This window comes from Halichoerus grypus, chromosome 2 (assembly GCF_964656455.1).
Source record: "Halichoerus grypus chromosome 2, mHalGry1.hap1.1, whole genome shotgun sequence".
Taxonomy (NCBI): domain Eukaryota; kingdom Metazoa; phylum Chordata; class Mammalia; order Carnivora; family Phocidae; genus Halichoerus; species Halichoerus grypus.
This window is the reverse complement of record NC_135713.1, coordinates 30,351,258-30,364,427: the sequence shown is the minus strand read 5'-3', so window position 1 is coordinate 30,364,427 and position 13,170 is coordinate 30,351,258. Positions and strand designations below refer to the sequence as shown.

The 13,170-nt window shown below is 43.8% G+C and overlaps 1 protein-coding gene and 1 long non-coding RNA gene across 3 annotated transcripts in view; one reads left to right on the top strand and one right to left on the bottom strand.

Annotated features, from left to right (window-relative positions):
• OSMR (oncostatin M receptor) overlaps nt 1–2,723 on the bottom strand; it is a 50,989-nt gene extending 48,266 nt beyond the window's left edge. The window contains exons 1-2 of one of the 2 annotated variants that reach the window (XM_078066667.1): nt 2,497–2,723; nt 1,698–1,944 (exon numbers count right to left, since the gene is read on the bottom strand). The gene's annotated coding sequence lies outside the window, so the exon portion shown is untranslated. The remainder of the gene's footprint in view (nt 1–1,697; nt 1,945–2,496) is intronic. The other variant, XM_036111095.2, reaches the window with a different exon arrangement.
• Nucleotides 2,701–12,054, top strand: LOC118547550 (uncharacterized). Its single transcript, XR_013445531.1, has 4 exons — nt 2,701–2,806; nt 5,241–5,493; nt 7,068–7,134; nt 11,908–12,054. It is a non-coding gene; the product is annotated as an uncharacterized LOC118547550 (long non-coding RNA).
• Nucleotides 12,055–13,170: the final 1,116 nt, after the last annotated feature.

Genomic DNA, 13,170 nt, shown 5'->3' with positions numbered 1-13,170 from the left:
CTCTCTAGCTTACTTCATTGTAAACACAGAGTATATCATACATGTAACATACAAAATGTGTTCATCAACTGTTTGTGTTATCAGTAAGGCTTCTGGTCAGCGGTAGATTACTAGTAGTTAAGTTCTGGGGGAGACCAAAGTTACAGGCGGGGTTTTAGGCACCCCAACCCCGCGTTGCTCCGGCGCCAACTGGAGAACTAAGATGGGAAGGGGAGGAAGGCTGGGAAGCCAATGACAGCCGCTGGGGGAGAAACGCTCACCTTATGTAACTACAAAGAAGCCTGCTTGGACGGAGGCATATTTCTCACAATATTGTATGTGTTTTATTTTTCCCCATTTCACTTTTTTTTCTATGAAATCAAGGAGAGTTTCCCTCTCCAGGGAAAGGAGGGCCAGGTCTCACTGTTCCTGTAAGTGAGCAAGATGACACTCGCTCAGATTTCCTTCTAAGGGAGCCAACAATGCCCAGCCCAGTTCCCACAAGGAAAACATAGTCCTTCCTCTTATGGAAGCGTATTACCACTGATCTCTCTTTCAAAACCATCGTCGTTTTCCTGACTTGGTTCCTTTTTCAGGACAAAAGGGTTACAAGGAACATCGGAGAGTCTGGGACACCTCCACACACACCTGTGTAGGTGCTCCTGGTCTTTCAGGTTAAAGAAAGGGGTAGAAGGAAGAGACCCAGTGTGTAAGAAAGTATTTTCCCCCATGTGGCCTGAGTCCTGTTGGACACTGTCAAGCTGGCCTTTGATACAAAAACACTGACACATTTGCTGGGACAACAAGAGGCAGAACTGGGACAAAGATGTAAGTCACCAGGAGGCAAGTTACAGCTGCGAATTAACTTTGTCCAGCAATCAAATATCAAGTGGTGAGCTCGCCACTATTGGCTTCTAATACTTCTGAATGCCACCAGGGCAGACACAAACTGAGCATGACCTGAAGATTCTACATAGGTAAGTGGGAGTCCAGTGCTTTAAAAAGATAGATTCTGAGGCGCAGCTCAGTCTGGGGTCCTTCAGTCCCAAGGGTGTCTGAGTACAGTTTAAAGCAGCCCAGGAGAGAGACAAAGGAGGGCAGTAATGGAGCACCACCTCCAGGACCACTCCAAAGAGGGTCCTAGAGTTGGAAGGCACAGCATAGTGCTTATAAGCAGAAGCCTGAGCCAATTCCTGACTCTCACCTGTTTGCTGTGTGACCACAGACAAGTTACTGAACTTCTCTAGGCCCTGGTATCCTCACTGATAAAAGGAGAATGACAAAACTACTACCTAGCTCACTGGTGAAGCTTACGTGAGCTGGCATATGTAAAGTACTTAGAACAGCACCCGGGCCACAGTTAAGTGTGAACCATCATTATTTGGCGCGAGGCTGACCAGAGGAGTAACTCCAGCCCAGTCCCAAAGTCAGCGTTAGACTGGGGCATAATACCCCAAGCTTCTTTCCTTCCAGCTCAAATCAAATATACCACACTCACTCCGATCGCATCCTCTACAGTGACCCCCACATTTACTCCTCTTGAGTTGGAGCATAAGCTTATTCACAGAGTGTGTTCCAGCCTGTGGGTTACCAAGTGGCCTTGCTCAGTGGCACCCAAACGCGCGCTTCCCCCCACGGGGCAGGCAGGCAGGATGCATGCGGGCAGGCACGGACGGGCTGAGGAAGGACAGGCCCAGGACTATCAATAAAACACTCACGGTGTCAGGGGCAAAGCCCTGGGCCACGCGGCGTTTTCGGAATCACCGCGGCCCGCTCTACGGTCTTGGAAAGTTCCTGAACCGCTCTATGCGGGTGAGGGGTGGGGCGCTTGCATTTCCAAGTCTCCCGCTGCTCAGCAGGCCAGCTCGGTGCTCCTTCCATTCACGTGGCAGAGGAGACTAGGTGCCTGCCCGCAGCACCGCGCCACCGGGATCTCCAGGCTGCACCCGGTGTGAGCGCCGCCCACTTCCAGGTGTAAACACAGACGGGAAGGAAGGACATCACGGACAGCGCGCAGCGGAGGGAATGTTAGGGGGGCGTTCAGGGGGCGCGGGGGTGGTTGGGGACAATTAACTCCCGTGGCGATGGGTTGGGAGAGAGGCAAAAGTGGGTTACTTGGGAATTTTAACTCAATAAACATCCCCGACTACTGAGAAAGAAGCGACGGGACCGTGAACTTCCCGCCGGGTAGAAACGCCGCGGCGGGCCCGGCAGCGTGCGCTCTGGAAAGAATTAACTCTTTTAGTGTTACTCGCCGGGCGGGTCGGCCGGCCAGAGGCGGGGACCCCTCCGAACACCGTCCCGGAGCAGGTCGAACCGCGAGCCAAAGCAAACGCGGAGCAGAGGCGGCGCCGGGCAGGGCAGGCGGGCGGCCGGGCAGACACCGGGAAGGGGCTACAGAGCTGTGGGATCCCTCCGGGCGCCGCGCCGGGGCCGCGCGCGGGGAAAAGCTGGCGGGTCGCGGGGATGGCTGCCGCGGGGCGCGGAGGAGGGCGGGCGGGCGGCCGGGGTACTCACCCCGCGCGGGCGGGCGGAGGGCTCCGCGGGACGGGCCGGGTCCTGGGCGGCGCGGGGCCGCGGGTGCGGACGCCGGTGTGGACGTGCAGGGGCGGCCCCGCGCCCAGGCTATGAATCAGCTGCGGGGCGAGCGCCGAGGGGCGGGCATTACGGGAAAACCGCGGGGGAGGGCAGAGGGCTGAGGACTTTTGCAATTTCCCGTCCTGCTGCGCACTCTTGGCACTCCTGGGACCCACAGGAATTTTCCCCCTTTGAGTCCCCGGGGGGAAGCGGCTGGGACCTTGCGGGAGGCGGACGACACCGCGCGGAGGTGCGGCCCCGGGCTTGGCGGGCGGACGGGCGGGGAGCGGTGGGAAAGGAAGTGGGAGAGGCCTGGAAAGGAAAAGTGGAACCGAAGTCTCTGCGGGGCCGAGGGAGGCATCGCGCGCCAGCCTCTCCTGCCAGGGCTAGCGGGCCCCGAGGCGGCGGGACGCTGAGGGCAGCCGAGGGACCCAGGAGCTGCGGTGACCGCGCGCGGCCACTTGTTATCCCAAGCGAGAGACAGAACCCTGGGCTCCCTGGCAGAAAATCTTCGGGCAGGAGACAAGCGCTCCTGCCAAACTTCGGACTGTGTGTCCATTAGGCGGCCAGAGCAGTTAAAAGGTGTTTGAACGTTCTAAGACCCTGGTTCTCGCTCCTATCTAGAAACGCTTCTGACAGTTTCATCTGTAGCAACAGTCCTAAAGCATTTGTTTCACAAAAGAGTCATGTAGGCTACTACTTGCTTTTCCTCTCAAAAAATGCCATCCAGTCTTTGAAACTCGTATTTCAAATACAGAGCCTTTGAAATGCGTATTTGGCGCCTCTTTATAATTACGTGTTGGACTATGGAGGGCCCTGTGGACTTGAGCTGGAATGGAGACCATCCTAATACTGCCCTGTTGGGGGAAGTCATGGAAAGTTGACCCTTGAGCTGCACCTGGACAATCTGAGGCTCCGCACCCCTTCCCCTGTCCTTGGAAAGTGGGTTCTGCTTGCCCGCTGGGCTCCCAGGGGCTGCTCCACGGTCAGAGCCTTGAGGTAGTGTCCTAGTGTTGAGAACACCTGCAGGGGATACCTGAGCAAGCGTGTTCAGGCCTCTGAATCAACTTGTAGGGTTTGGCAGAGGGACGCAGGGATGCGCTCACCTTGTTGGCGCTGAAGATGAGCCTCCTCCCTAAGTGCCCTTTGCTTATTAAAACTGCACCTACCACCCCGGAGTGGCCAGTGTCTCTCTTAGGTCGCTCCCTGCCCTCCAAGTACTGGCCAGTTTCAGATTTCAGGTGGGAAACTCCCAAGAGAGTGGAGAACCACCATGCTTCTGTGGACAGATAGGGGCCAGAGAAGAGAGGGTGGTGTTCTGGTGTCTGGAGGACTGGGATGCCTGATAGTTTGGAGGATTATTCATGGAGCTTTGCTAGACCTGTTCTGGTCCGGTTTGGGGACCCTGGACAGTATCATGAAAGCCAAGCACTGTAGGAGGGGAAGGAACCCAGGAGTGATTAAGAAGGATTGCTCGTGAATCATATCCTATCTTAGAATCACTTCTTGAATTGACCGAATGGCTCAAAATATGTCAGAATCAGCCCAAATGTTACTTCTGGGTTGTGCAGTTTTTCTCCTTCCAGTGTCACCCCAGGGAGAGAATTTTGTTTTAGGCCTCGATACATTTACTACCTAATGGTGCCACAAAGACCATGGTACAGTGTAAATATTTGGTGAAAATGAAGAGAAGGTACTTTTGTCTAAAGAAACGTATGGTCCTTTGCCACACCTCATTACTTCCAGAGTTTTAAAGTGTCCATTAGTTTAGCCATCTGCTCGGCTATGGAGACTACCAGGCCAGATCCCAAAGGGCTGGAAAAGCTTTCTGATTCTATGTTTTAGTGAGTGAAAAAAATTTTTAATTTCTTCTTTATAGAAACAGTTCTGGGGGATGTCTCTCAGAGCAGATGTGATGCCAAATTAAAAAATATTGAGTGTGAAGAATTTTTACAAAGTGAGTCTTAACTTACTTTGAGCTCCTACTACAACAGAAGGAAACTAAGTTGCAAAAAATTCCATGCTGTTGGTTCCAACCTTGGGAATGCCTGCTGTGACTTTCAAAACTGACCCCATGCTGGGAGGGAAGGAAAGACCAAAGAAAGAGGCAGACCACTCCAGATTGGTATGGGTCAGGTTTAATAAGCAAGGGAGCTCACATACAAGGCTTGTCTTGGGCAGCTGCAAGATGAATAGATCTCTGCCCCTGCTGGCCAGAATCTTGAGAGTTTATGTAGAAGCCTTACCTGGGTTCAGTCAGCGTAGAGTCCAGATGGTCTCAATAACACATTATTCTGTTAAGGTAGTGTCCTTGCAGTGGTTCCGCTGTGGGCAGAACATACATTCCAAGGACAGAGAAGGTGATGAGGAACCTCTGCTTCCCCAGGTCCAATTCATAGGTCAATGGGAGGTCATGTCCTCTCAATGACCTCCTCCAACAGGTGCCCACATACAATTTCTTTATTTTGTGTACCATTCTAATAGCTTAAATTTATCCCTCTTTCTAAAGTCTAGTAGCTATTGCACCTGTAAGTTTGTGATTCTACTCGGTTGAATAATGTCCTCCAAAAATTCATGTCGAGCCAGAACCTCAGAATATGACCCTATTTGGAAATATGTTTGTAGATTTAATCAAGTTAAGATGAGGTCCTACTATATTAATCCAATGACTGCTGTCTTTATAGGAAGAGGGAAATTTGGACGCACACACCCAGGAAGAGTGCTGTCTGAATACTGAGGCAGAGATTGGAGTTATCCTGCCTCAAGCCAAAGAATGCCAAGAATTGCTGGCCACCCACAGAAGCCAGGAGCAAGGTGCAGAACAGATTCTCCCTCTGAGCCCCTAATGTTGCAGGATCGCAGGGTTCTCGTCGGAGTCGAAGAATGAATCTCACGGACACGAAAGAGTGAAGTGAAGTGAACTTTTATTAAGTGAAGGTGAGAATAGAAAGGAAAGGAAAAAAGCTCTCTAGAGTGAGAGGGGTCCCGAATGGGTTGCCACTGTGAGCTTTTACTGACAGTCTTTTATTGAGAACTGACCAGGAAGCCCGTGGCCTTGAGATTCTTGTCCCGTCTTGCTTTGAGCAAAGACTATAGATAGCATCCCTAATGGCTTACTTTTTCTTTGAGGTCTGGTCATTTTCTGTGGTTACAATGTAGTTGCCAACAAACAAACAAACAAAAAAACCCCCGCTAACATCCAGAGCCAGCTGGTCTAGTTTGTTCTCTCTCTCTCTCTCTTTTTAAGATACATTTTTTAAAGATTTTATTTATTTATTTGACAGAGAGAGAAAGCGCATGAGTAGGGGGAGAGGCAGAAGCAGGCTCCCCGCTGAGCAGGGAGTCCGATGCGGGGCTCCATCCAAGACACCCCGCCCCCCAAGATCATGACATGAGCCAAAGGCAGACGTGTAACAAACTGAGCCACCCAGGCGCCCCTGTTCACTTATCTCTTGTTCTGCTCTATCTTAGCCTCTCTGCCAGCCAGGAATAGTTTCAGAGCCTAGTCAGGGGCCTCCTGTCTCGCCCTGCCTGTACTTAACCCTTTCCTTACTCAATAAGAAGGAGCTCACCCTGCCAACACCTTGACTTCAGACTTCTGGGCTCTAGAACTATGAGAGAACAAAATTTTTTAAGCCACCAAATTTGTGGTAATTTATTATAGCAGCCCTAGCAAACTGATACATAAGCATGCATGACATACGTATTCTGAAGTTAGTTTTAAAAATTAGCCCGAAAATAGCTGAAATGAAAAAGACAAGAATACCAGAGGCATTAAGCTAAGAGGGGAAATACCTTTCCTTGTTTAGCATTCACAAGATTATGTTGGGAAAATGCATATTCATTCTGCTCCATTTGACCCTCCTGCCCACTGTTCTCTCTTCCTTTTGAATTCAGTTGCACAACTCTTGCCACTAACCCCCTTTCCCTGACTTTCTTCCCCATCACCTTCTTGGCCTTCTTGTTCTCCGTTAGACGTTGCTGTGTCCAGGACTCCATCCTTGATATTCTTCTCTGAATCCACAGTCTCCTGGATGAACATATCCATGCTCCTGAATTCAGTGATCACTTGTGCACTGATGACCCCGAATCTTCCTTTGATTGCAGTTATTTCATCTGAATTCTAGGCTACCTTATTTGTACATCAAAATCAATATGTCCAAGTTCAAACACTTCACTTTCCCCCATGTGATTCTTTTATATTAAGTGAATGGCCCAGACTTTAATTTAGACACCTAATCAAAAGACCTAGGAAATGATCCTTGATCTATCCTCCCTCATCATCCATCAACCACCAGAAGGTCTCATCTGTGGAACTATTATAGAAAGGCACGAGTGGGATGTACCCCTACCCTATCCAACTTCTTGGAAGAAAAACAGCTCCGTAACTGTCAGGGACACTAGCTATAGATCTGGGTATGGGTATAGAAATCAGTTATGTGAATTGTGAAATATAATCACGGTTCTGTTTGTTCAACTACTACAAATATCTAAAATTACATGTTTGGCAGTGTTTGGTAACCACACTGATGGAGTTGGAAGGAACTGGGAGTTTCCTGAAGAAAGGGGCTTCATCAGGTAAGTAGGAGATGCTGATCCATAATTGCCCTCATGGATAAGAATTCTCTATTTGGGGGGCAATATATCACATTTGATATTTTGAAGATCCACTTTTAGGTCTTAAAGTATGCTGCTATGATGTTGCTGCTTAAAGTATGATTGTGGGTGATACCAGCATTATTTCTAAGAAAACTTAATGGAAATGAAAATACTATTTTGTAAATGTATTCTCGTGAAAAACTAAATAGGACTCCAGAAAATTTTTTAGTCTGATATATCATAAAGCTTGGTTAGTTAAGAGACATCTCTCTATCACTTCCAGCTTCATATATATAAAATGGACCCAGCAATGGCGAAGCAAGATGTTGAGTGTTAGAGAACCACATGGAACGTTCACATTTTATAATTTCAGGGGATTCCTTATAATTACTTAATTATGAATTGCTTTCCTTTCAATGCCTGCTAAGTGAATTTCAGTGAGGGATAACATTATCCTTACTAGCTCTAAAAGAGTTTTTTGTTTGAACTAGATATTGATCGATTCATTGATGGATTAATTGATCAATTTTACACTTCCTACCCTCTCCTGGATATTGTAATTGTATTCACACTGTGTTCTAGAAATCATCAGAAACCAGACAGTGAGAGAACTTTCTGGATCTTTTACTTTTTCCCCCCATGGGCTTAGGGAGAATGTTGAATATGTGTTTGGTTAGATCACTGCTTTTATTCTCTTGGCTCGCATTTATGAGAATTAGCAAATATGAGTGAGGTAGTTAATGCTAAAGGATAGAGCATTAATACAATGGGGATAGTACTTGGAGAGAATTTGATGGGAACTTTTGGGACTTTTGAAAGCTATTTGCCAAACCTAATCTGAAATAAGTCTACAGTCCTATCTATATTTTAAATAGCATCTCTTACAGACAATATGTAGTTGGGACTCTTAAAAAACTTCAATCTGATAGTCTCTACATTTTAATTTGATAGAGAGTGTGTAGCACACTTTTGTTTAAGGCATTTATTGATATGGTTGGGTTTAGCCTACCATTTTACTATATGTTTTCTTTTTTGTTCCCTCTGGTTTATGTGAATATATTTTAGAATTCTATTTTAATTTGTCTTTGGTTTTTGTTATTCCTCTCTGTACAATTTTTTAGTGTTTGCTCTGTGAATTACAATATATAGACTAATTTTCAGTGTCTACTTTAGATAATATTGTACTATTTCACTTAATACATGCATTTAACCGCACCACCTGTCCTTTACATTATAGTTGTAAAATGTATTATATCCACAGCAAAATAAAACCTGCAATGTGATATGTATTTTAAAGAAATTAAGAGGACAAATGGTCTTTTATATTTACCCACATATTTACCTTGCTCAGTATTCTTCAGTCCTTCTCAAAGATCTACTTTTCCACTTGATCTCATTTCCTTAAGAACTGCCTTTAGCATTTTTGTTTTAGTGCAGATCCATTGGAGTACATTCTCTTGGTTTTATTTTAAAATGTCTATTTCATTTCATCCTTGAGGGATATTTTTGTTGGATATAGGATTTGGGGTTGATGATGTTTTTAATTCAACAATTTAAAGACGTTGTTCTATGGTTTTCTGGCCTCCATTGTTTCTGATATATCATCACTTATTCAGATCACTGTATATGTAATGTGTTGTTTGTCATTATTCATCCTGCCTGGCATTTGCAAAGCTTCTTGAATTTGCAAATTTGTCCTTTACCATATGTGAGCAATTTTCAGTACTTCTTGAAATGTTTTTTCTGCCCCACTGTCTTTCTCATCTCTTTCTGAGACTCCAGTTACAAATATGCTAGCCCTCTTCATATAGTCACAAATACCCATGTGGCTCTATTAATTTTTTTTAAGTGGGCTCCACACCCAGTGTGGGACTCTAACTCATGATTCTGAGATCAAGAGTCACATGCTCCACCAGCTGAGCCAGCCAGGTGCCCCTCTATTGTTTTAAACTTTTCCCTCTGTGTTTTTCACACTAGATAATTTCTATTGAATTATCTTTAAGTTTGCTGACTTCTCTCCCACCGTCTTCATTCTGCTATTAAATCTATCCAGCAAGTTTTGTTTAAAAGATGTATATTTCAGTTCTAGAATTTTTATTTATTTATTCTTTTTTTAAATATTTTCTATTTCCTTACTGATACTTCCTATTTTTTAGTTCCTGTGGGCATATTTCTTTTACCTCATTGAGCGTTGTTATACTTGCTGCTTTTTTAAAGCATTGCTTGATTATTCCAGTATTTAGATAATTATGGAGTCAGTCTCCATTGATTGTTTCTCTTATGAGAACAGATCACATTTTCCTGGTTTGTTTATTTGTTTGTTTGTTTACTTATTTATTTATTTATTGAAGTGTTACCAAGTAATTTTGGATTGTAACCTGAACATTGTAAAGCTAATGTTATGAAGACTGGATTCTGTTATATTCTGCCAGTGGCATTGGTTTTCTTTTTAAACGGACAGTTCACATGGTTAGACGCAAGCTGCAAACTTGATGTTGCTTTCAGTAAATAGTAGCTCTAGTCTGAGCTCAGTTTTTTGGGGCTTAGCTGGGCTGCTTTGAGTTTCTCTTGCATAAGCACGTTTCAGACATTATGCATGATGTAGACTTTAAACTCTCTAGCTCTCTCTTTTCTGCAGTTTCCTCCCTCACTTTCCAAAAGGTATGGTTGCCCCAAACTCTGACCTCTGGTTCTTTAAGCCAGAAATATTGTGTATTTTCTAACAGAGTTTTTAGACACCCCCCTGACTACACAGACTTGGGTCAGTCTCAGACTAAAGGTTATAAAATGTAGGAAACCGACTCTTTCCCTTCCTCCAAGTGTTGACACCCACCCCTCTCCACCCCCAAAATCTTTCTGCTGTTGGTTATTCTCCACTTCATTTAGATGTGGGTTTTTTAAAGTTACTTTTTCTAAAAAAAAAAATAAAAAATAAAAATATTTTTTCTCGTGCTTTATGTTGTTATGTGAAGGAGGGTCAGTTTAAGAAGGAGTTACCCATCAGTGACTACAAGTGACACTCCTGTAGTTGTATTTTCACCTGCTGAGTGACTAGCTTGTTGAGGGAAAGTTGTGTGAACTCCTTTCCTTTGCCATGTTAGATTTCTTTCCAATAAAATATTCTGGAAATAGTCCAGTTTTTAAAACAATTGAAATATACTTGCCTCTGACTTCAATCTGGAAATTGATGAAAACCTACTGAAATCATGTAAGGTCAATCTATTGTCTTAAACATCACTTTAGAATGAAGATTTATACATATCAATAGCGCTATAATATAAAGGACAGAGTTTTAAGCAACAAAGAGGAATGGTCAAAATTACCTTTGTATTTCCTCTAAACTTTGTTCAAATGCCAAAAACAAATTTATTTGAGGGAGTTACAGTAAGCCATATCTTCACCTTCATGATTCCATTGTGTTTAATTTCACCTAGATTGAAATGAAAACTTCCCAAAGGCACTCACTTCTGTATTCAAGCTTGTCAGCTTCTCAAATGTCACCATCTTCATCCAGTTCTAACACAACAGCAATTATTTTGTCCATTACCAAATATCAGATGATGCTTAGTCACTTTGGAATAATGCTCAGGTACTTTCCACACACCCAAGGCGTTTTAGGAGAAATGTTCGCTGAAATTCAATACAAAATAACCGTGCTAAACTAGAATAAGATGAAACACCCAAAAAGGAGAGAAATGTTATTCAGGCAATGTTATTAAATCTTGTAGCAAAAATAAAAATAAGAACTTGTCTTCCTCAAAATTTTTGGAAAATGATGCCTAAAGATGAAGGTGTAAACTTTCTGAAAAAGAATGATAATAGACAATTTCTTTTGAAGCTCTCCCCTGTTCTTAGAAAGACAGAATGTTCTATGTGACTGGAAATTTAGGCTTACAAACGTTCATAGTTGCAGAATTGTAATACACACACACAAACATACACACTCCAACACTCATCAGAAAAACATTGTGGGGAAAATGGGGGGATTCTAGGGGGAAAATAGGACATTGTAATAGCAGCAAACCAGCAACAGCCTAAAGATGTTCCAATAGAAGATGGAAAACTTTATGATTTATCCTTTCAAAAGAAAGATTATCTGTAGGTATTGCTACGGAAATAACACCCAAGATATATACTTACGTGAGAAAAATAAAAGTCAGAAATGTGTATTTGGTATGTCTATGCACCTATTTAATTTGTTAATGTTTTTGAGATAGATACATAAGAATGTTTGAGTAGGATTATAAGAAATCGGTAACTGTGGTTTTTCTTGGGGAGAAGGTCTAAGAATGAGGTGTGGTGTGTAAAGGAGGCTTGTACTTTCATTTCAGACCTGTCTGTGTAGACTGGCTTTTTGTCATGAATGTTTTTATTTTTAAAAAGTAATAATTTTATTTTTATTTATTTATTTTATTTAAGTTCAGGTTAACCAACATATAGTAGTACATCATTAGTTTTTGGTGTAGTGTTCAGTTATTCATTAGTTGCGTATAACACCCAGTGCTCATCATATCACGTGCCCTCCTTAATGCCCACCACCCAGTTACCCCATTCCCCCACCCACCTCCCTTTTCACAGCCTTCAGTTTGTTTTCTGGAGTCACGAGTTTCTCAGGGTTTGACTTCCTCTCTGATTTCTTCCCATTCAGTTTTTCCTCCCTTCCCCTATGATCCTCTGTGCTATTTCTTATATTCCACATATGAGTGAAAACATATGATAATTGTCTTTCTCTGATTGACTTATTTCACTTAGTATAATACCCTCCAAATAATCCAGTCAAGAAATGGGCAGAAGACCTGAACAGACACTTCTCCAAAGAAGACATACAAATGGCCAAGAGACACATGAAAAAATGCTACACATCACTTGGTATCATGGAAATACAAATCAAAACCACAACGAGATACCACCTCACGCCAGTCAGAATGGCTAAAATTACCATTCAGGACATGACAGATGTTGGTGAGGGTGCGGAGAAAGGGGAACCTCCTCTTACACTGTTGGTGGGAATGCAAGCTGGTGTAGCCACTCTGGAAAACAGTATGGAGGTTTCTCAAGAAGTTAAAAATAGAGCTACCCTACGACCCAGCAATTGCACTACTAAGTATTTACCCAAGGGATACAAAACGTGGTGATCTGAAGGGGCACCTGCACCCCAATGTTTATAGCAGGAATATCCACCATAAAAAGTAATAATTTTAAAAATCAAAGAATGCCCTACTTGACTGAGAAGGGACCTTATTTGTTATTTATTTTGGTTGTTACATGCAAGTTGTAATCAATTATAATCTCTCTAAGGGCATAGAAGAAACCAAATTAATTGCCTCTGGGGAAGAGAACTAGGTGACTGAGGAACAGAGGGGAGAGTTTTAACTCTACCCTTTTGTATCTTTTGAATTTTTGTGTACATAAATATATTATTTAGTAAGAAAAATTAAGATTTTTTAAAAGATTTTTATTTATTTGAGAGAGAGATAGCAACAAAGGTTGCGCGAGAGAGTACGAGCAGGGAGTACGAGAGGGTGAAGCAGGCTCCCCACCGAGCAGGGAGCCTGATGCAGGACTCGATCCCAGGACCCTGGGATCATGACCTGAGCTGAAGGCAGACGCTTAACTGACCGAGCCACCCAGGCGCCCAAGAAAAATTAAAATTTAAAATGCTATGATAACTCCCTCCCAAAAATGGGACACACTGATCTGAATGTAGTGTGTATTTGGGCCACGCTTGGCAACTGTGGGCTTTATCCATCACGAACAGACAGACCTGAGTTTCCAATCATAACTATTTGCTTATTTAAAATAGGGGGAAAATCCTACCAGGTCTTACTTATTATAGCAACACAATTGGCAATAACCAAGATGTTGCTATTTACTTACAATATTGGAAAGTTGGGGACAACTTACAGGTCTTACGTTATCTTTACCTAAGGCCCCCCTAGGCTGTGTGCAGGAGCACACACAGGTTTGATTTTCACTCAGGTCCCATCTGATGCCAGTCGGATGTTCTCCCCTCTT